This window comes from Budorcas taxicolor, chromosome 1 (genome assembly GCF_023091745.1).
Source record: "Budorcas taxicolor isolate Tak-1 chromosome 1, Takin1.1, whole genome shotgun sequence".
NCBI lineage: Eukaryota > Metazoa > Chordata > Mammalia > Artiodactyla > Bovidae > Budorcas > Budorcas taxicolor.
Genome location: NC_068910.1, coordinates 38425779 through 38435966, shown reverse-complemented (window position 1 = coordinate 38435966; position 10188 = coordinate 38425779). Strand labels below are relative to the sequence as shown.

The window sequence follows — 10188 nt, the reverse complement described above, 5'->3', positions numbered from 1 at the left end:
CCATGATGGTGGCAGTCTGCTGTAGGGTCCCTGGGAAGATTTTTTTTCTTATGTAGCTGACAGGCTGCCAAGTGTTGAGGTGTTCAATTCGGATAATGAGCCATTCTGAAAGTATCAGTCAAGTCTTTATTCATTGTGACAGTGCAAGCAAGAGGCAAAAAGTGGCACTGGCTCCCAGGTGCTCCATTTTTCCCTATGGAGCAATGCCTAACAAGGGTCAGATACGTGTGGTGCAGATGAGGGGAAATGTTTCATTGCTGAGGAGCAGAGGGCTGTTGTCTTCTCATGGATCTGGGAGCTATGGTAGAGGGAGGAGGAAAAGGGTAAGGAGTAGAGAAGTACTGCTCACCATGGAGAAAATGCCTTAATCCAGGCTCAGTAATGAGGCTGCTGGAGGTGTCTGAAGTGCCTCAGGCAAGGCCTCTGATAAGGGGACCTCTGAACAGAAATGCCTGGGCTAGATGTGTGTATACTGATATGTGTATGAGCATGGCTGGCTCAGATGGGTGGAGTAGAGGTGAGTTTCCTTGATGGTAACTCTCGCTCCAGAAAATTGTAGTGTATTGGTGATAAGCAGGTCTAGTGTGGGGAGGGCAGCTTTCCACTGTGAGGCCTGTCAGGCAAAGCCTTGCAGTTGCCTATGGTGGGCCTAGATGATTATACACAGATATTTTGATCTAGAGATGGACTCTTCAGTAGATTCCACTTCTCCTTTTTATTTTTTTAAGCTGGAATGTGACCTATTGGTTGAAATTGTAGCAGGCAACCTGTGTCCATGAGGGAAATATGAAGGGAATTCAAAGACTGGAGTCAACTAAACCAGAAACAAGAACGGCATGCATTTGGACTTCCTCTTATGTGGGGAAAAATAAGCTTCTAATATTTAAGCCACCATTTCAGCTCTGTGTAGCCTAAAATATTCCTAACTGGTATGTCATTTAATCATGTAGTGTTTTTTTACTGTTCCATAACTGACATTTATCTAAATTATTATATATCACTTGAGATACCTCAAAGGAATGATTTCAGCGCTCCTCTGCTACCGTAGTACTATTTTTTGTTGGTTATTGCAATTCCAGGTTGGTGATAAGTATACATTGAAGTTGTCAGTGTTTCTTTTTTTGTAGCTAAGTCACCAGAGATGAAAACCATACAATTCTTAGTTTATTTGTTGCCACTCATAGAAGAGTGATGCTGACAAAACTCCTAGCATCAACTGCCTTGAAACTGAAGACCTGAGTCTCGGTCCCAGTTTTAGTTTCTGATTATAGAAAGCCCCAGGGAAAGGTCACTTGCGTTTGGAATATTCAGCACTGCTGTCCACGATAGGTTTAGATCCTTGTCTAGTTGTTGGGCTTCCCTTGTGGCTCAGCTGGTAAAGAATCTGCCTGCAAAGTGGAGACGTGGGTTCAATCCCTGGGTTGGGAAGATCCCCAGAGAAGGGAAAGGCCAACCACTCCATTATTCTGGCCTGGAGAATTCCATGGACTGTATAGTCTGTGGGATCACAAAGAGTTGGACACGACTGAGTGACTTTCACACTTCACTTCACTACTTGTTACTCCTATTGGCTAGAGGTAAACAAAAACAAAAATATAGGATGATTTTAGTAAAAAATACTTTATGACCTCTCTAAATGATTCCATACAGATGTAGACCAATTTCATTTTTTATAAGCTGCTACTCTAGGTTTCTCAGGACAGTGTTTTTCAGGAGTATGTGGCTCATAGACACAACTCTTGTCTTACTGGGGAACATTACATAAGTTTCATCAGTTAGTGAATAAGTTTCTTAGGAACCTTGAATAAACCTTGATTTTATTGAACTTGTATCAGTCCTAGGCTTATGTACAGCAATAGGTTATGCTCTAGATACAGAATCCTAGCTATTAATACTTATGTGAGACTTATAACACTACTGCCCAGATTCCAGGTCATTGGCATGAGTAAGTTTCTTGGTAGATTAGATAGTATCTTAAAGGAGACAAAATACAATGTATTTTAAATTCTCCCCCTTAAGGTATATCTTAATGACTTGATATTATTCCTGGATGAGGCAAATTCATGCATCCCTGCTATAGGGATCAGGCAGAAAAACATTTGCCTAAATGCTGATGATATAGTTTATTTTCTCAAATTTAGAGTAGCCTCCACAAACAATGGCTCTTTGATCTAATTACTTTAGTTACTTCAAAACCCAAAGAGCATCAGTTTTGACAGAGTTCTGCAAGCATTTAGTTGGTCACAATCTAAGAACCCTATATGGAAAGTCAACTTGTTTACTTACCACTAGGTTTTCTTAAGTTAAGCAGTAAATAATACTGTTTTCAATTCAATATTGTTGCTACATGGGCACTGTATTGAGATAATTAACATCTCCAATTGCAATTGTTACGGGCATATTTTATAGCACAGAATAATTCTGCTAATGATGATGAAAGAGGTAAAATTGATTGAATGTTTGTTGTAGAGGGCATTATGCTAAACAGTTATATGCATTTTCTCTTTTAATTCTCATCACAACCTGATAAAGTCTGTAGAACTTTGGGGCATCTTCTAATTACAAATTGTAATAAATTCTGGGCTGTTTTCTGAAGAACACCTTGTCTGCAAATATTACCTTGGCCCAACTCCATGTCAAAGTCAGTGGGCTTTCTCCAGGCTCATGCCTGATTGGTAGGCTTCTTGACTTATATAACAAAATATTAAATCTATTCTTATCTTGAATACCCACTGAAGCATGGTTCTGCCTTTAACCAGTAACTTGGACTTGAATTATCATCTGCAGTCCTTGCTGGAAGCTTGACTGTTATAAATATTGTTCATGAAAGAAGGGCATGTGGGCTCTCATCTTCCCTAGTTATCTTCACTGTCCAATATGTGGTAGCCATTTGTCTCATGTGGCTATTTGAATTTAAATAAAATAAAAATTAAATAGAAGAAATATTCAGTTCCTTAGTCAAAACAACCATATTTCAAATGCTCAATAGCCATATATGGCTGGAAGTTTTCATAATGGACAGGATAAATATGGAACATTTTGGTCATTCAGAAAGTTTTATTGGACAGTCCTGTGATAAACTGTTAGGGTTTCACATCTGGACTATATCTTCTTTAAAAAAATAATTTTCATTAAATTGTGCTTTAATTTGTTGACAGTGGCCTGCCATTGTGGTCCATTCTAATAATGAATATTGAGTTCTTATATGTCAGAAATGGCTTTAAACACTTTTTATGAATTGAATCAATTCTTTTAATAGTTTTTTGAGGTAGAGCATTATTATTATCTTCATTTTACAGAGCTTGGAGAGTTAAGCAACTTGCCTGTAGTCACCCAGATGGTAAAGGGCGGTGGTGGAATTTGAGTCCTGAAGTCTGGCTAAAACCTTTGTTCTTCACCACCACACTGTGCTGCCTCTGAAATCCTTATAAAGCTTTCTTGGATTTCATTCTTATGATATAAGTAGTGACCTCATTATTTTTATCTCTTTATTTTTATGTCCCTATTCCTCTTGGCTGTAGCTCTTTATTTATTTAGTTTCTGTTATTATTATGCTGCAGTGCAATTCTGATGCCAAGTACCTAGTGTTAGCACGGACTCCACAAATTAAGGGCATAATTCCCTAAAAGATTACCTTCACTTCTAACACCAGCCACAATTTCAGAAGTCCTCAGACCAGTTGCACTTCTGACCAACTGGCTATAAATATAGGGGTTGCTTTAACTCTTTTAGGTCTGATAATTTGTTAGAATGACTCACAGAATTCTGGAAAGCACTACTGTATTTACAGCTTTATTATAAAAGTTATCAATCAGAACCAGCCCAAGAGACAATTAGGATGATGCCTGGAAGGGAAGTAGAATACATCACCCTTCCCCAACACTTCATGTGTTCAGCAACGAGGAAGCTAGCTGAGGCAGCTCTCATCCAGGCAGGTAGCCCAAGGCTGTGGAGCGCTAAGCCGTGCATCATGCCCTGCGCTGCTCAGACTAGCGAACAATACAGTCAAGATGGCTAAAGGTGATCCCAAGAAACCAAAAGGCAAGATGTCTGCTTATGCCTTCTTTGTGCAGACATGCAGAGAGGAACATACGAAGAAAAACCCTGAGGTCCCTGTCAATTTTGCTGAATTTTCCAAGTAATGCTCTGAGAGGTGAAGGGCCATGTCCAGGAAAGACAAGTCTAAATTTGATGAAATGGCAAAGGCGGATAAAGTGCGCTATGATCAGGAAATGAAGGATTACGGACTAGCTAAGGGAGGCAAGAAGAAGAAGGACACTAATGCCCCCAAGAGACCACTATCTGCTCTGAATTCCTCCCCAAGATCAAGTCTACAAACCCTGGCATTGGAGATGTGGCAAAGAAGCTGGGCGAGATGTGGAATAACTTAAGTGACAGCGAGAAGCAGCCATACATCAACAAGGCAGCGAAGCTGAAGGAGAGGATATCACAGACTATAAGTCTATAGGGAAGTCTGATGGCACCAAGGGTCCTGATAAAGTTGCCCAGAAAAGGTGAAAGAGGAAGATAAAGATGAAGAAGAAGAGGAGGAGCAGGAGGAATTAAACAAACAAAAACCTGTTATCTGTCTTACTGTGAATACCTTAGAGTAGGGAGCCTCTCCCCCAAGATGTGTCTGTTGCCCTCATTAGGTTTAATTACCCAGTTGGATCATGATCATACTGTAGTCTCTCAAAGTGCTCTAGCAATTGTCAGTGGTTTACATGAAGTGGCCATGGGTGTCTGGAGCACCCAAAAACTGTATCAAAGCTGTACATATTTCCAAACATTTTTAAAACGAAAAGGCTCTTGTGTTCTACTCATTTCATGCACTTTGCTGTTGGTGTGACAAGGCATTTAAAGATGTTTCTCACATTTCCTTTTTTTTTTTTTTTTTAACTTGTAAGGTGGTGTGTTAACTCTATGGTCATTGGCTAGAAATCCCGAGTTCTCAACTGTACGTATCTATAGTTTGTAAAAAGAACAAAGGAACTGAGATACACTCTTGATCGTCCTTGCTTGGTGTGGAGGTTGTGGAGGCTATGCATTCTGGAGGCGCCGTAGCTCAGGGCATGCACTGTGGGGCTGGACCTGTGGACACTGCACTGAGCATCCATCTAGCTTCAGGTTGTTTTGTTTTTGTATATAGCCAGATAACATCCCACTGCCCTTCTTAGCTGTGGAGAAGGGGAGGTCAGCTGGCATGAGAAGTGTTTTGGATCCTTTTTAGTTGAAGTGTGGTAGTTTAAACTCTTTGTTTTCTTAAACAAGCTGTAGAACTCCTCGTTATCAGCAAAGCCAAGAGCCACTGCATCAGTGAAATTCCAAGAACCTTCTGTGCTAAACACCATCTGCAATGTTCTCTCTCTTTTTTGGTATGTTTATAATGCTGAAATGTTTCTTAAATTAAATAAACAGTATTACATTTAAAAAGGAAAGCATATCTGAGAGTTGGTGTCCATAGTTTTTGTTGGGGTTTTATTACAGAGGCATGATTAATTGAATCATTGGCCATGTGATTGAACTCAGTCTTTATTATTATTTTTTTAATTTTTATTTTTACTTTATTTTACTTTACAATACTGTATTGGTTTTGCCATACATTGACATGAATCCACCACGGGTGTACATGAGTTCCCAAACATGAACCCCCCTCCCACCTCTCACCCCGTATCATCTCTCTGGATCATCCCCGTGCACCATCCCCAAGCATCCTGTATCCTGCATGTTGTGGGATGAACTCAGTCTTTAATACCCCCTCTCCTCCCTGGAGGTTGGGCTGGTTCAAAGCCTCAACACTCTAATCCTGTGGGTCGTCTTTACTATGATTAACTCCCATCCTGAGTCATCTCATTTGTATAAATCAGGCATGATGCAAGAGACTCATGAATAACAAAGCCACTCCTATCACTCAGGAAGTTCTAAAGGTTTAGAGGTTATCTCCTGGGGACCAGGGACCAAGACAAGATAATTTCTTTATTATACAACAGTAGATATTTGTCTTCTTTATTGAGGAATAGTTGACTTTCAATATTGTATTACTTTCAGGTTTACAACATAGTGATTCAATATTTTTATACATTATGAAATGATTACCACTGTGAGTCTAGTTACCATCTGTCACCATAGAAAGTTATTACGGTGTTATTGACTATATTCCTTTTGTTGTACATTATATCCCTGTGACTTACCTATTTTATAACTGGAAGTTTGTACCTCTTAATCCCATTCACCTTTTTCACCCACCCCCTTCCCTCCTCCCATCTGGAAACCACTAGCTTATTCTCTGTATCTATGAATCTATTTTTTGTTTTGTTATGTTTGTTCAGGAAATCTATAAAACTATGATTAGTAGTCCTCTTGCACCTGTATAAAAATATGTATTTATATATAATCTACATAAATGTTCTTTTATTTTTATATATCAGTTCAGTTCAGTTCATTCGCTTAGTCATGTCTGACTCTTTGCAACCCCATGAAGTGCAGCATGCCAGTCTTTCACCATCTCCCGGAGTTTGCTCAAATTCATGTCCATTAGTCAGTGATACTATCCAACCATCTCATGCTGTTTCACCCCCTTCTCCTCTTGCCCTCAATATTTCCCAGCATCAGAGTCTTTTCCAATGAGTCGGTTTTTCGTGTCAGGGGGCCAAAGTATTGGAGCTTCAGCATCAATCCTTCCAATGATTACTATACTTGACTGGTTTGATCTCTTGCAGTCCAAGTGACTCTCAAGAGTCTTCTCCAGCAAAGCACTTTGAAAGCATAATTTTTTCAATGCTCAGCCTTCTTCATGGTCCAACTCTCATATCTGTACATAGCTTTGACTATACGGATATTGGTCAGCAAGCTGATGTCTCTGCTTTTTAATATGCTGTCTAGGTTTGTCATATATTTCTTTGGGCTGACTCAAATCCTTTTTGAAGTAAGATGAAAGATTTTTGTGTATGTATGAGTATAAATAGAAACAAACATTTTATGTATACATGTATAAATATATATTTTTAATATAGGTGCAAAAAGCATCACTACAAACAAAGCTAGTGGAGGTGATGGAATTCCAGTTGAGCTATTTCAAATCCTGAAAGATGATGCTGTGAAAGTACTGCACTCAATATGCCAGCAAATTTGGAAAACTCAGCAGTGGCCACAGGACTGGAAAAGGTCAGTTTTCATTCCAATCCCAAAGAAAGGCAAGGCCAAAGAATGCTCAAACTACCACACAATTGCACTCATCTCACATGCTAGTAAAGTAATGCTCAAAATTCTCCAAGCTAGGCTTCAGCAATACGTGAACCGTGAACTTCCAGATGTTCAAGCTGGTTTTAGAAAAGGCAGAGGAACCAGAGATCAAATTGCCAACATCTTCTGGATCATCGAAAAAGCAAGAGAGTTCCAGGAAAATATCTATTTCTGCTTTATTGACTATGCCAAAGCCTTTGACTGTGTGGATCACAATAAACTGTGAAAAATTCTGAGAGAGATAGGAATACCAGACCACCTGACCTGCCTCTTGAGAAACCTATGTGCAGGTCAGGAAGCAACAGTTAGAACTGGACATGGAACAACAGACTGGTTCCAAATAGGAAAAGGAGTACATCAAGGCTGTATATTATCACCCTGCTTATTTAACTTATATGCAGAGTACATCATGAGAAATGCTGGGCTGGAAGAAGCACAAGCTGTAATCAAGATTGCTGGGAGAAATGTCAATAACCTCAGATATGCAGATGACATCACCCTTATGGCAGAAAGTGAAGAGAAACTAAAAAGCTTCTTGATGAAAGTGAAAGTGGAGAGTGAAAAAGTTGGCTTAAAACTCAACATTCAGAAAACAAAGATCATGGCATCCAGTCCCATCACTTCATGAAAAATAGATGGGGAAACAGTGGAAACAGTGTCAGACTTTATTGTTTTGGGCTCCAAAATCACTGCAGATGGTGACTACAGCCATAAAATTAAAAGATGCTTACTCCTTGGAAGAAAGGTTATGACCAACCTAGATAGCATATTGAAAAGCAGAGACATTACTTTGCCAACTAAGGTCCATCTAGTCAAGGCTATGGTTTTTCCAGTGGTAATGTATGGCTGTGAGAGTTGGACTGTGAAGAAGGCTGAGCGCTGTAGAATTGATGCTTTTGAACTGTGGTGTTGGAGAAGACTCTTGAGAGTCCCTTGGACTGCAAAGAGATCCAACCAGTCCATTCTGAAGGAGATCAGCCCTGGGATTTCTTTGGAGGGAATGATGCTGAAGCTGAAGCTCCAGTACTTTGGCCACCTCATGCGAAGAGTTGACTCATTGGCAAAGACCCTGATGCTGGGAGGGATTGGGGGCAGGAGGAGAAGGGGACGACAGAGGATGAGATGGCTGGATGGCATCACTGACTCGATGGACGTGAGTGTGAGTGAACTCCGGGAGTTGGTGATGGACAGGGAGGCCTGGCATGCTGCGATTCATGGGGTCGGAAAGAGTCGGACACGACTGAGCGACTGAAATGAAACGAACTGAACTAAACGAGAACTAACCGCAGTTTTATTGATTCCCAGATCTATAAATTACCTTTGAAATAACTGAGTTTTACGCTCTTATTTTTCTGATGAAGAAATAAACCAGGAGACATGAAGTGTCTTGCCCAGCTGATTAGTGGCAGAGTTGGGACTGGAATGCAGGGTTTTTAATCTTGCATTTAATACTCTTCTTGTCTTCGTAATTTTAAGTTTGTCCTTTACATTAGTCATATACTTATCACCTCATATTTTTCTCACCACCTTGCTAGGTCCTGAAACCTCAAGCTGCCCTCCAGAAACAGCTTTGGTGCAATAGGGTGAAGCTCAGCACAAAGTATTTTTGTACTTTCTGCTTTTACACATGTGCTATCCTTTCTGCCTCAAGTGTCCTTCTCACTCGCTGGTCATTTCTTGACTGTTTTTAAATGTACAAGCTAAACCTCATTTCCCTGTGAAGGCTTCCCTGACCATCTCTCACAGAGTTAATCTTTTTTTTCCTTTTCATATTATTTAGTATATGGCTTTATCTCAGTGGCATTTATCACACTGCATTTTAAATTCTTTTCCCACATTTCAAACCTTAACAGAATTATTGATTTCACCCTTGTTGCCACTAAACCTATTACTCTGTCTGTCTCTCCAATCCTGATATAGCATCATCAATGACTCAGCTGCTCCATCCCAAAATCTAGAAGTCACCTTGATTTCCCTTTTGTCTTCATCTTGCACATTTAATTAACAGCAAGTCATTTGGTTATACAGCGTAAATATATCCCAACGCTTTCACCTCTCACCTTCAAACTGGTCTGTTTCCACTCTTGTTTTTTTTTTCAATCCATTCTCCAAGGTGTGACCAGAGTTCTTTCAAAATAAAAAGCATCTCATGCCACTTCTAGTTTTAAATTCACCATTAGCTTCTACTTTTAGTAAAATAAAATCCAAACTTATCAATTTCAGGTGAACAGAAAAGTGAATCAGTTATACATGTGCATGTATCCACTCTTTCAGATTCTTTTTGCAAATAGGCCATTACAGAGTGTTGCAGTGTTCCCTATGCTATGCAGTACGTCCTTGTTTTACATATAGTAGTGTGTATATGTCAGTCCCAATATCCCAATGTATCCTTCTCTCCTCCTTACCCATTAATCATGTTTGTTTTCTATGTCTTTGTCTCTATTTATTTCTGTTTTGTAATTAAGTTTCTGTGTACCCTTTTTTTAGATTCCACCACATCTAAGAGATATCGTACATTTGTCTTTCTCTAGAAACATGCTTTTTTAAAAAATTAAATTTATTTATTTTTTTGAAAAAAATCTAAACTTCTTTCTGTGCTTAGAAGTAACCTACATGATGGTACCCATCTCTTCTTCATTTTTACCAGGCTCTCTCACTGGCCAGGTACTGGCCTCCCCCGATTTCTTTTGGTTTCTCAAACACACCAGGTTTGTGAATGAATACTCCTTATTGTTTGCAGCAGGCTATATACCCTGTGGGGGGCAGGTGTTGTGACTTGTTTTCTGGTATGCCTAGTGCTCAGCACAAAGAGTTGCACAGGGTGAGAAATCAATGAAAATTCACTGAGTAATATTGAATAAAATTTGGCTTCTCCCATTTATTACTTATATGATCTTGGCTAGTCCTTTAACCTCTTTAACTTCATTTATAATGCCCATATCTTAG

The 10188-nt window shown here is 39.5% G+C and overlaps 1 pseudogene; it reads left to right on the top strand.

Moving 5' to 3' along the window:
* The first annotated feature begins 4010 nt into the window (after positions 1 to 4010).
* Positions 4011 to 4613, top strand: LOC128051742 (high mobility group protein B3-like; annotated as a pseudogene).
* Positions 4614 to 10188: the final 5575 nt, after the last annotated feature.